This window comes from Oncorhynchus keta, chromosome 31, assembly GCF_023373465.1.
Source record: "Oncorhynchus keta strain PuntledgeMale-10-30-2019 chromosome 31, Oket_V2, whole genome shotgun sequence".
Taxonomy (NCBI): Eukaryota; Metazoa; Chordata; class Actinopteri; order Salmoniformes; family Salmonidae; genus Oncorhynchus; species Oncorhynchus keta.
In genome coordinates this window covers 19,749,549-19,761,004 of record NC_068451.1, presented here as the reverse complement: position 1 = coordinate 19,761,004, position 11,456 = coordinate 19,749,549, and the positions used below count along the sequence as shown (strand labels likewise).

Genomic DNA, 11,456 nt, shown 5'->3' with positions numbered 1-11,456 from the left:
ATGACTAAACTTAAAAAAAAAACATTTTCACAATCTTTCTGAAGTTTGGTATGGAGCTCGGTAAAAAAGCGTCTGTTCAAGCAGCCATCTTGGCCAATCTACTCAACTAGTGTCACTTCAGGGAAATGTGTTTCTTGTGACACAACGGAAACATAATTTCACAGTGGTTCACAACCCCAAGAGTTTATCCTTTATTGCCGTGTGTTAATCGAAGGCCCGTCTTATACAGGATTCCTTCAGAATTTGGCCTGCTTTCGAAGAGTCGCGATCTGTGAGGGCTGTTCTTCCATGTTGTTTCAGGCAGCATTGAAGCCTGGCCACAGTCTGATGGACTGGATCTGTGTGGCTAAGAGTGGCCGGGACCTGACAGGGATGAGAGGTAGACTCATAGACGTCACAGAGGAGGAGCTGCAAAAACACAACACACGGGCGACTGTTGGACCTGCATACGAAGTGACACAAGCTAGGCTTATACTGTATACACACACACACACACACACACACACACACACACACACACACACACACACACACACACACACACACACACACACACACACACACACACACACACACACACACACACACACACACACACACACACACACACACACACAACATTGGTCCTGGCGTTTTGCAGGTTTTTGTTTAAGCCCAGTACTAACACACTAGATTTAACTAATCAAGGGCTCAATGCCTCTCCAGGGCTAGAGTTGGAGAAACTGTGCTATTACTTAAATTGTTCAGGAAAATAAATGTGAAAAGTACACATACACACACAGTAGCCACATACTATCTGTACACAATTCTTCTCTCCACATTCCGTAGTCCTAATTGAATGATTCCTCACAAAACCCAGACAAAACAAATGCCATGATTTGGGGAATTTTTACGAAATGTAATCCATAGAATAGTCCTTTCAAGGAAAGATTGTATTTGATATTTGTATCTAAAAGCATAATTGAGAAAGAGTTCATCAAAGGTGGCATATTTATTACATTTTGCCTTGCCCAGGCCTCCTTTAATAGCCAATAATGTTTAACCTGTCAATGCTGCAATACAAAGCAAAAATGTGTTTCATATGAAGCTTTACCACTTGCTCTGTAATATGAGTAGTATTTTGATTTCACAAAAAAATGTATTGCATTCATTTATGAGTATTTAATCATACAACATGAATATAGAAAATGTTTAAAAATGCAATATGTTGTTCAACATTATATACTCTACGGGCATATCAAAGTTCCAGACTGGGATCTCTGCTAGTTTTAAAGTTATGGCCCTTTTTTAAAAATGGTCTTAGTTCAGCAATGTAACCAATCACAGCCCTCCTTTTACTTGTATCATTGCACATCCTGCAAATCACCATTTTGAATCATTTTTCAAATTCACTCTTTTGTTAATGCTTACAAATTGGGTCATAACTCTTAAAGTAGCAGAGATCCCACTCTGGAACTTTGCTAAACCTGTAGAGAGTATTATGTTCAACAGTATATTAAAACATTTGCCAATTTCAATATCATGTTTATATGTTTATATTTTTCAATACTCATAAGTTAATGTAAAGAAAAAGTTATTGAAATAAAAATACTACTCATATTACAGAGAAGGCGGTATAGCTTCATATGACACCAATGTTTGCTTTGTAGCACCTACAGATGAACCACTATGGAGTCTTAAAGGAGGCCTAAGTTAGGACAAAATATGCTAACTTACTCTAAAATGGATTACATAGTGAAATAGGTTTGAAGAAATGTTTACAAATGTATAAAAAAATATATTATTTAAATAATTATTCAGACCCTTTCCTATGAGGCTCAAAATTGAGCTCGGGTGCATCCTGTTTCCATTGATCATCCTTGAGATGTTTCCACAATTTGATTGGAGTCAACATATTGGACATGATTTGGAAAGGCACACACCTGTCTATATGAGGTCCCTCAGTTGACAGTTCATGTCAGAGCCAAAACCAAGCCATGAGCTCGAAAGGAATTATCTGTGGAGCTCCGAGACAGGATTGTGTCGAGGCACAGATCTGGTGAGTGGTACCCCAAAAAAGTCTGCTGCATTGAATGTCCCCAAGAACACAGTGGCCTCCATCATTCTTAAATGGAAGAAGTTTGGAACCACCAAGACTCTTCCTACAGCTGATCGTCCGGCCAAACTAAGCAATCGGGGGGGCTTTGTCATCTCCCTGACCAAGAAACAAACAAACATCTCATCAGCACTCCACCAATCAGGCCTTTATGGTAGAGTGGCCAGACGGAAGCCACTCCTCAGTAAAAAGCACATGATAGGCACTTGGTGTTTGCCAAAAGGCACAGAAAGGACTCTCAGACCATGAGAAACAAGATTCTCTGGTCTGATGAAACCAAGATTGAACTCTATGGAGTTCATCTGGAGGAAACCTGACACCATCTCTACGGTGAAGCATGGTGGTGGCAGCATCATGCTGTGGGGATGTTTTTCAGCCGCAGGGACTGGGAGACTAGTCAGGATCAAAGAAAATAGAGATCCTTGAGGAAAACCTGCTCCAGAGGGCTCAGGACTTCAGACTGGGGCGAAGGTTGACCTTCCAACAGGACAAAGACCCTAAGCACAAGGCCAAGACAACACAGGAGTGGCTTTGGGAAAAGTCTTTGAATGTCCTTGAGTAGCCCAGCCAGATCCCAGACTTGAACTCGATCGAACATCTCTGGAGAGACCTGAAAATAGCTGTGCAGCGACACTCCCCATCCAACCTGACAGAGCTTGAGAGGATCTGCAGAGAAGAATGGGAGAAACTCCCCAAATACAGGTGTGCCAAGCTTGTAGCGTCATACCCAAGAAGACCCAAGGCTGTAACCGCTGCCAAAGGTCCTTCAAAAAAATACTGAGTAAAGGGTCTGAATACTTACATAAACGTGATATTTCAGTTTTGTATTTGTAATACATTTGTAAGCATTTCTACAAAGCCGTTTTTACTTTGTAATTACCTGGTGTTGTGTGTAGATTGATGAGGGAAAAAAACATTTTAGAATAAGGCTGTGACGTAACAAAATGTGGAGAAAGTCACGGGGTCTGAATACTTTCCGAAGGCACTGTATATGGATTACATAGAGTGAACATCCCCCAAATCATGGTCTTCTTTTGTCTGTGTTTCGTGAGGAATCACTTCCGGAAGAAACACATTTCATCCTCTCATTTACACATGTGCGTCATAGAGATTAAATGCACTCATTGGTAGTCATGGAGTGGGTTCATTTGTCAAAGGACATTGAGTAATACAGCTTAATTGAATTTGCTGTGAAGGAAGATTATGCAGGCTTTAGTGACTAGGACTCTGTCCACTTCTTGTGATTCAGAGCAGAACAGGGGTGCCCTTCCTTCCATTGTATTCATCGCTTTCTCTCTTCCCTCCCTATACCCCTCTCTCTTACCCAAACTCATACACTCACATATGCTTGGCATACTGCAATCATTTTTTATGACTTATTTGATAATCATTCCTTATAACAACACCAAGCAGCAGCATTAGGTTGTAGAGAAGAAATATGCAATTACACAACCATATGCTGATGCCATTATCATCATGTCTCATTGTTATTCGTGTTTTCAGATTGGTTGATCACACTCATCAGCACTCCCATAGGGATGTGTGATGAAGGCATTAGCTAACCAATTTAATATCAGTAGGCTATAAGACAGTTATTGGCGATTATATACACAAATGAAGGTTCCCTGTGGTGTACATACCTTCTCCTCTCATACACAGTGTTTTCCTTGAGACTGTGTCTGTTCTCAGCGTCAGTAACTCACCTGGCTACAGCACGGCTATGTCCTTGTGTTGGGAGGAAAAGGTTGTGTTTGTTGGGATAATGTCTTTGAGTATGTGTCTTTATGTTCCGAGAAGGCTTTCTATAGAAAGCATTGGAGGCTGGGCACAGCCTTCAACTCCCCCTCAACACCATACATTACAAATAGTTCAATCATAGTTTAATCATTCATAACCATTTCTTTGAATGTATTTGCTGATTTCACTGTTATATTTGTCGGTGTGAGTGGGCCCGCATACACGAGTTAGCCCTAATGTATATATATATATTTTTTTCACCTTTATTTAACCAGGTAGGCAAGTTGAGAACAAGTTCTCATTTACAATTGCGAACTGGCCAAGATAAAGCAAAGCAGTTCGACAGATACAACGACACAGAGTTACACATGGAGTAAAACAAACAGTCAATAATACAGTATAAACAAGTCTATATACAATGTGAGCAAATTAGGTGAGAAGGGAGGTAAAGGCAAAAAAGACCATGGTGGCAAAGTAAATACAATATAGCAAGTAAAACACCGGAATGGTAGTTTTGCAATGGAAGAATGTGCAAAGTAGAAATAAAAATAATGGGGTGCAAAGGAGCAAAATAAATAAATAAATTAAATACAGTTGGGAAAGAGGTAGTTGTTTGGGCTAAATTATAGGTGGGCTATGTACAGGTGCAGTAATCTGTAAGACGCTCTGACAGTTGGTGCTTAAAGCTAGTGAGGGAGATAAGTGTTTCCAGTTTCAGAGATTTTTGTAGTTCGTTCCAGTCATTGGCAGCAGAGAACTGGAAGGAGAGGCGGCCAAAGAAAGAATTGGTTTTGGGGGTGACTAGAGAGATATACCTGCTGGAGCGTGTGCTACAGGTGGGAGGTGCTATGGTGACCAGCGAGCTGAGCTAAGGGGGGACTTTACCTAGCAGGGTCTTGTAGATGACATGGAGCCAGTGGGTTTGGCGACGAGTATGAAGCGAGGGCCAGCCAACGAGAGCGTACAGGTCGCAATGGTGGGTAGTATATGGGGCTTTGGTGACAAAACGGATTGCACTGTGATAGACTGCATCCAATTTGTTGAGTAGGGTATTGGAGGCTATTTTGTAAATGACATCGCCAAAGTCGAGGATTGGTAGGATGGTCAGTTTTACAAGGGTATGTTTGGCAGCATGAGTGAAGGATGCTTTGTTGCGAAATAGGAAGCCAATTCTAGATTTAACTTTGGATTGGAGATGTTTGATATGGGTCTGGAAGGAGAGTTTACAGTCTAACCAGACACCTAAGTATTTGTAGTTGTCCACGTATTCTAAGTCAGAGCCGTCCAGAGTAGTGATGTTGGACAGGCGGGTAGGTGCAGGTAGCGATCGGTTGAAGAGCATGCATTTAGTTTTACTTGTATTTAAGAGCAATTGGAGGCCACGGAAGGAGAGTTGTATGGCATTGAAGCTTGCCTGGAGGGTTGTTAACACAGTGTCCAAAGAAGGGCCGGAAGTATACAGAATGGTGTCGTCTGCGTAGAGGTGGATCAGGGACTCACCAGCAGCAAGAGCGACCTCATTGATGTATACAGAGAAGAGAGTCGGTCCAAGAATTGAACCCTGTGGCACCCCCATAGAGACTGCCAGAGGTCCGGACAGCAGACCCTCCGATTTGACACACTGAACTCTATCAGAGAAGTAGTTGGTGAACCAGGCGAGGCAATCATTTGAGAAACCAAGGCTGTCGAGTCTGCCCAATGAGGATGTGGTGGTTGACAGAGTCGAAAGCCTTGGCCAGATCAATGAATACGGCTGCACAGTAATGTTTCTTATCGATGGCGGTTAAGATATCGTTTAGGACCTTGAGCGTGGCTGAGGTGCACCCATGACCAGCTCTGAAACCAGATTGCATAGCAGAGAAGGTATGGTGAGATTCGAAATGGTCGGTAATCTGCTTGTCGACTTGGCTTTCGAAGACCTTAGAAAGGCATGGTAGGATAGATATAGGTCTGTAGCAGTTTGGGTCAAGAGTGTCCCCCCCCTTTGAAGAGGGGGATGACCGCAGCTGCTTTCCAATCTTTGGGAATCTCAGACGACACGAAAGAGAGGTTGAACAGGCTAGTAATAGGGGTGGCAACAATTTCGGCAGATAATTTTAGAAAGAAAGGGTCCAGATTGTCTAGCCCGGCTGATTTGTAGGGGTCCAGATTTTTCAGCTCTTTCAGAACATCAGCTGAATGGATTTGGGAGAAGGAGAAATGGGGATGGCTTGAGCGAGTTGCCGGAGTAGGAGTAGCCAGGTGGAAAGCATGGCCAGCCGTAGAAAAATGCTTATTGAAATTCTCAATTATGGTGGATTTATCAGTGGTGACAGTGTTTCCTATCTTCAGTGCAGTGGGCAGCTGGGAGGAGGTGTTCTTATTCTCCATGGACTTTACAGTGTCCCAGAACTTTTTTGAGTTAGTGTTGCAGGAAGCAAATTTCTGCTTGAAAAAGCTAGCCTTGGCTTTTCTAACTGCCTGTGTATAACGGTTTCTAGCTTCCCTGAACAGCTGCATATCACGGGGGCTGTTCGATGCTAATGCAGAACGCCATAGGATGTTTTTGTGTTGGTTAAGGGCAGTCAGGTCTGGGGAGAACCAAGGGCTATATCTGTTCCTGGTTCTAAATTTCTTGAATGGGGCATGTTTATTTAAGATGGTTAGGAAGGCATTTAAAAGAAATATCCAGGCATCCTCTACTGACGGGATGACTGACTGAATATACAGATATTTAATACATCTGTTTTATTGTGAATGGCTTATTTAGCAATTTACAATTAAAAATGTATTGTGAATTTTGTGAGTATTTTGAGAATAAATACTGTTATTTCCTATGTGTGTCTCAGGCATGGTTAAAAATGTAAGCCTCTGCATGGATTTCCACCCTGGAGGTGAAGAGGAACTGATGAAGGCAGCTGGGATAGACAGAACAGACCTTTTTGACCAGGTCAGCTCTCATTGGACTTTCCCGAGTTAAAGGACTACCTTGGAAGTTCACATGTTAAAACACACAAGTTCAAAACATTAACGCACATGTGTGTTATGATGCCGTGCGTGTCTAAGCTCTTTTGCTCACTTTCTCCCTTTGTCCCTGAATCTGTGGCCATATGAGCAGATCCACCGGTGGGTGAACTATGAGTCCATGTTAAAGGAGTGTCTGGTAGGGAGGATGGCTCTGAAGGTCAGCACTGCTCTCAAAGGTACAGTAACACACAATCCCTCAGTCTCAGGACTTTAATGCACAGTAGTCTCTCTTTCATGCAGGATGTTTTTTTGACCCTTTCTAATTTGTCTCCACTGCTCAGTCTGTGATAAAGGACAGCATCACTCATTTAAATGGTAATGTACAAAACAACAATAAGAATAATGCACTAAAAGCCCTTCTGTACTGTCTGGTATTTGTGTGTGGGTGTTCTATATTCTGTGTGGCGGAAATCAGAGTCCTTACTCTTGTCTCTCTCTCTCTCTCTCTCTCTCTCTCTCTCTCTCTCTCTCTCTCTCTCTCTCTCTCTCTCTCTCTCTCTCTCTCTCTCTCTCTCTCTCTCTCTCTCTCTCTCTCTCCTCAGGTCTAGCCCCCCCTCCTCCGCCCACCTCCATGCTCCCTCCTACTTTCCTCACCCGTCCCTCACCCTCCTCATCACTGCAACCCTCAGCCGCCCCGCCACCACCCCAACCCAGGTACGCCCGGCCCAGGTACACTCACAAAACAACAAGAACAACTGTTATGATATTGAGAATGGTGACAGACTGGATGATGTGAGGTGTGATAGATATATGTGAGAAGGTAATGAACATACTGTATCTGTACATATTTATTTTTTAGGTTTGACTGGTTTCAAACTGATGTCACAGTCAATATTGTGGTTTACACCAAACGGAAGGTAAACATCCCCACTTTGAAATTTTAAATGGCAAGATTTGAGTGAAATGTGAGCCAGAACGTGCAGCAATTGTTCTTTAACCTCACTCCCCACCCCTCTTTTCTCCCCCCTCTTTCCTTCTTCTCCCTTATTTTCTCTCCACTATTTTACCCCCTCTCCTATCTCAGCTCCCCAGCTCTGGCTGTACCATAGTTGACCTGCAAGATGGTGTCTACGGGTGGACGTTCTTCTGGGGAAAATGTCCTAGATGCTGCGTCAACGTAAGTCGCAGCTTCCTTTGACTGTCTACTATGCCAGGGAGCTGTTTTCTGACATGACTTGTCGTAGCCGCCTCTTTCAATCTCCTTTCTTTTATCCATCTATTACAGCCATACTCTCTCTCTCCCTCCCTAACCATCCTGTACTAGGGGTGTGAACGTTTAAACCAAGTTGGCATCGTTAACCGAAAAACTATATTTATTATTATTATATTTTTCTTATTTCCTCACATAAAATGTAAATCACAGTGCAGTTATCACACCTAGCACTAACAGGTCCCGATCATCATCATCATAAAGGGAACATGCCTAACGCAATAATGCTGTAACTTTAGTAGGAGGAGATATGCATCTTTCAAATGATTTGCCACGGATATAACGCGCTCTGAACTTCATCGTCGTTAACAGTTGGGAAAATGACAGGGACGTGGCAGCAGCGAAGTCCTGTATGGCTCCAAGGCATGTGTTGAAATCGCTAAGCAGTGTACCGGTACTAGGAAGTAATTTACTGGAATTAGCTTTGTTTCCCCATCACTAGGTACCAGTGCTGGTGTAGGCCTCGATAAGCAAGTTGTTTGTGCAACGTTATCTTCTAACTCAGAGGTGAATAGGTGAAGCATGAATATGTTAGCTAGCTACATTAGGTAAAACAACTGTGATGCACTCTCTTCACGCCACTTCGATACAGCTACGGCCAGATGTCATTTTCTTTGCAGGTCAGGAGAGTGTTTTTTGCTAACCCTAACCTTAACCTCAGTCTCCTAACCTGCTGCATGAATTAACCTAATCTGCTGCGTAAATTCTCCTAATCTGCTGCGAAAAAGTAACTTCTGGTCGTAGATGTATCGAAGTGGCATGAAAAGGGTGTTTCTCGTGAAGAGGACACAACAAAGCCTATTCCCCCGTCAGGAAACTCAGGAAACTAAAAAGATTTGGCATGGGTCCTGAGATCCTCCAAAGGTTCTTCAGCTGCAACATCGAGAGCTGACTGGTTGCATCACTGCCTGGTACGGTAACTGCTCGGCCTCTGACCGCAAGGCGCTACAGAGGGTAGTGCGTACAGCCCAGTACATCACTGGGGCTAAGCTGCCTGCCTTCCAGGACCTCTACACCAGGCGGTGTCAGAGGAAGGCCCTAAAAACTGTCAAAGACCCCAGCCACCCCAGTCATAGACTGTTCTCTCTGCTACCGCATGGCAAGCTGTACCGGAGTGCCAAGTCTAGGACAAAAAGGTTTCTCAACAGTTTTTACCCCAAGCCATAAGACTCCTGAACAGGTAATCAAATGGCTACCCAGACTATTTGCATTGTGTGCCCCCTCCAACCCCATACCCTCCTTTCACACTGCTGCTACTCTCTGATTATCATATATGCATAGTCACTTTAACTGTACATTCATGTACATACTACCTCAATTGGGCCGACCAACCAGTGCTCCCGCACGTTGGCTAACCGGGCTATCTGCATTGTGTCCTGCCACCCACCACCCGCCAACCCCTCTTTTACTGTACTGCTACTTTCTGTTCATCATATATGCATAGTCACTTTAACCATATCTACATGTACATACTACCTCAATCAGCCTGACTAACCGGTGTCTGTATGTAGCCTCGCTACTGTATATAGTCATTTTTTTTGTTGCTGTTTTATTTCTTTACTTAAGGTCTACACCTGTTGTATTTGGCGCACGTGACAAATAAACTTTGATTTAATTTGAAAAGATGTCATGTAAAATCTAATTAGGGTCCCCTGGAAACACTGACCAACACTTTGGTTCCTACCCCGTCAATTGTTCCTCCCTGGCAGGCTTATTCATTTGTTATCATGTCAAACAACAATGTATTCAAGGTGCTGCCCACTATATTCCAATTATAGTCATTGTATTCCAGCAGTTCACCAATTAACCAGGCCTATATCTTTTGACCATATTATGCAGCCTTGCATGGCACAGTGTGGAAATTATAACAAAAGTGCAGGAAAGGTATGAAAATGCTGAACATTATTTTTGTTTGAAGTTGGATTGAATAGTATAAAACAATCAGAATGGAGAAAGACCCATTGAAATCACTTATAATTTGTGTTGCCACCCTAGGATCACTCACTACTCTTAAAGCATATTTAGAACTTTTATTATTCAGAAACATAAAATACCTTCATACCGTCAAAAATGTGATATTTTGGCCATATCGCCCAGCCCTGAAAGGACGTCCCATGTACTGACCATTCAGAACATGGAGACACACAGCAGAGATCCTAAGAATGTCATGAACTACCATTGTTTCTGAGTGGGTGCAGCAGTAAGGTGAGGGCTGTCTGGTAGCTACAGGGGAGAACAACTGCCACCTCGCATTGAGGATTTCAAGTTAAAGGCCAACTGTAATACTGGAGGCATTGTTTCCAGAAAACAGGATCCCCCATCATAGCGAATGGGGAAATGGCGATCTTTCTGGTCAATATTCATGGTTATATTAAAAAATAACTGAGCACGACCATGGTACCAATAATTGATCCTATTTCACCATATGTATGTCATTGAACCGATTAAAATCGCACACAGAAGGATAATTTACAGTTGAAGTCAGAAGTTTACATACACCTTAGCCAAATACATTTAAGCTCAGTTTTACCTCAATTTCTGACATTTTATCCTAGTAAAAATTCCCTGTCTTAGGACAGTTAGGATCACCACTTTATTTTAAGAATGTGAAATGTCAGAATAATGGAAGAGAGAATTATTTATTTCAGACGTTTACATACACTCAATTAGTATTTGGTAGCATTTCCTTTAAATTGTTTAACTTGGGGTCAAACTTTTCGGGTAGCCTTACACAAGTTTCCCACAATAAGTTGGGTGAATTTTGGCCCATTCCTCCTGACAGAGCTGGTGTAACTGAGTCAGGTTTGTAGGCCTCCTTGCTCGCACACACTTTTTCAGTTCTGCCCACAAATCTTCTATGGGATTGAGGTCAGGGCTTTGTGATGGACACTCCAATACCTTGACTTTGTTTTCCTTAAGCCATTTTGCCACAACTTTGAAGTATGCTTGGGGTCATTGTCCATTTGGAAGACTCATTTGTGACCAAGCTTTAACTTCCTGACTGATGTCTTGAGATGTTGCTTCAATATATGCACATACTTTTTCTTTCCTCATGATGCCATCTATTTTGTGAAGTGCACCAGTCCTTCCTGCAGCAAGCACCCCCACAACATGATGCTGCCACGGTTGGGATGGTGTTCTTCGGCTTGCAAGCATCCCCCTTTTTTCTCCAAACATAACGATGGTCATTATGGCCAAACAGTTATATTTCTGTTTCATCAGACCAGAGGACATTTCTCCAAAAAGTATGATCTTTGTCCTCATGTGCAGTTGCAAACCGTAGTCTGGATTTTTTTTTACGGCTGTTTTGGAGCAGTGGCTACTTCCTTGCTGAGCGGCCTTTCAGGTTATGTCAATATAGGACTCATTTTACTGTGGATATAGATACTTTTGTACCTGTTTCCTCCA

The 11,456-nt window shown here is 42.7% G+C and overlaps 1 pseudogene; it reads left to right on the top strand.

Moving 5' to 3' along the window:
• Positions 1-312: 312 nt before the first annotated feature.
• LOC118364082 (cytochrome b5 reductase 4-like) overlaps positions 313-11,456 on the top strand; it is a 28,365-nt pseudogene continuing 17,221 nt past the window's right edge.